Source organism: Aplysia californica, unplaced genomic scaffold, assembly GCF_000002075.1.
Source record: "Aplysia californica isolate F4 #8 unplaced genomic scaffold, AplCal3.0 scaffold00553, whole genome shotgun sequence".
Classification (NCBI taxonomy): Eukaryota; Metazoa; Mollusca; class Gastropoda; order Aplysiida; family Aplysiidae; genus Aplysia; species Aplysia californica.
In genome coordinates, this window is record NW_004797823.1 from 292176 (window position 1) to 294553 (window position 2378).

The window sequence follows — 2378 nt, forward strand, 5'->3', positions numbered from 1 at the left end:
GTGTGTGTGTGTGTGTGTGAGAGAGAGAGAGAGAGAGAGTGTGTATGTGTGTGTGTGTGTATGAGCTGAATATGCTGTGTTAGATGTAACAGTAAACAGTTGTTTGTGTAAAATTCTTCAGCCCACAAATTGCTCATTGCCATGGGTTTTCAGGCAACATCCTTTTCTGGACAACTATATCATTGCTTGTTATCAGTCAACGATCGGACGGCATTTATTTCTATCTTCCTCAAGCGTGAGAATAATCGATGTGACAAAAAGGTGTCAAGGAAGGAAATTCGAGCTGCTAAGAAAACAAAAGCAATTGAAAAATAGGGTTTTTTGTGGTCTAGATGCACTGTGGTAAATACACACATGTGAATTATATGACGTAAGCCGCCTTGAGTAAACCGTCTTGCGTTTCTGTTCGTAACTTAGCAAGTTTGATCTGTTTTCTTCTTTTTCCAATATAATATAACTGCTCTGAGGTTCGTCTCACGCAATACTATGTAATAATATCATTATAGGCTGCTTTACTGCGCAAGACTCATGCACAACGCGTTCAGTGCCCTTTGCGCATCGAGGTGTGTGTATGTGTGTGGAAGGGGGTGGGGGAGGGCTCATGGTAGTACAGGTGCATGCTTGGACTGGCTTCATTGGGTTACATTTTCTGTTTCTTTTTTTTTCATGGTTCTAAGGCGTTCACACTTCAGTGGTCTCGGCCCTTTGTCGAGCCTGGCGTTGGGAGTACTGCAAATAAAATAAAAAGTAGCTGTCCAGGCATAATAGTAGTTAAATGTAAGTTGACTCAGAATTATTTGCACGCTTTCGAGTGATCTACATTGTCTTTATCTAATTTGTTAGCCTATTTGCTTTAAACATTCCTGCCGCTATGTCCCATATATAGGATACCTATGTATGTCTGGCTTTGAGCTACTGTTTGCCATGCCCTCTAGACCTACAGATACTTTTATCCCCTTCCTCTTTCAAGTCCGCCCAGATACCTCAGTGTTCGGCGGTCATGGTCTATTGAAACCACGATTCAGAGTGAACGTACGGTGTGTGTGTGGGGGGGGGGGGCAATGTGAAGACCGTTAATTATGAAGAAAATGAACTGTTGAGACAATATAATTAGTTCAGACAATAAAATCAGATAGCTGTACTGAATAAAATATAATATGAATATTAGAATGTGACGTGTAACCCCCAATAGTGTGGTGCGGAGCTCTGGCCATGACGAATAGAATAGCCTAGGCTACAGCAACCATACTTCTCTCTGCGCTTGCGTCCTTTCGGTAGAGCTGGGCAATGAGTCGCTTCAGCAAAATCCGGATAATATTTTAGTGCACCTCTTCAGCTAATAATATGATAGGAACCGCTTCGGCAAATGGGTTAGAGCCACTTTGACAAACGGGTTAGCATCACTTCAACAAATGGGAGTGCACCCACTTCGGCAAACGGGTCAGGAAAGAGAGTTAAGAGTCTGAAATCGGATAATGTTTCATTGAGAATTATCCGGTTATCGTTTTGGATTGTCCGGATTTTGCCCACCTCTACCTTTCGGGCGGCTTCGTTCGCATCGATTCAATAATACCGCCACTCCCGGTACACTGATGCAAACCAGGCAACCGCGCGCTCGGCGCTCGCACTAAGGGAGAGAGCTGTGTATAGCGTACGGAGCGGAGTTTCGTCGGGAGACGACGTCTTGCATCACCCAAGCTAATATCACATCCCGCCTTTCGCACTCTTTTATTGAAAGCGAGGACCACATCTGCTCACAATGTTGCTGTGATAATACGAGAAGCTTTTTTCGCTGCTTTTTCAGATATACATAGATCTAGTTATTTTAAAACAATATTTTAGAGGTGTTAGAATAAGGATCTACTAAAAATCTAGACGATCGAAATCGCGAGCGGCAGTATAGGTTTCGCTGTGGTGATTTTGCTGTGCCTATCACTGGGCTGGTGGGTAACAGCTGAAACGTCAACAAGAGCTCAGGACAACCACTAGGATACCACGTGTCAGAGTAGTCCTTCTCGTCAGTGTTTGTTGGTGTGTGTTCGTGCGTGTGTGGCCACTGAGCTAATTTTAGCCGGCTGGCCGGCGGTGATAACTTTTCCAGTTTCCAGTCAGTGTGTGTGCGTGTACTTCGTACGTGGCTGTCTTTGGAGGATCGGTGGTGAGTTTTGTGTGTGTTTTTAACTGCTCACGACTAGTTCCAGTGTTCAATCTGTGTGTTTAGTGTTTAGATCTAGTGCTAATGATGAAAATCTCTTTCTACTTCCTAGTTTAGCCTGTAACTTCTAACTTCTTGTCGTTTTTTCCTTGTTCTCTCTCTCTCTCTCTCTCTCTCTCTCTCTCTCTCTCTCTCTCTCTCTCTCTCTCTCTCTCTCTCTCTA

The 2378-nt window shown here is 43.9% G+C and overlaps 1 protein-coding gene across 1 annotated transcript in view; it reads left to right on the top strand.

Moving 5' to 3' along the window:
* Window positions 1-1600: 1600 nt before the first annotated feature.
* LOC101854895 (sialin) overlaps window positions 1601-2378 on the top strand; it is a gene marked incomplete in the record, with an annotated part of 32571 nt that continues 31793 nt past the window's right edge. The window contains 1 exon segment of the mRNA XM_013087172.2: window positions 1601-2158.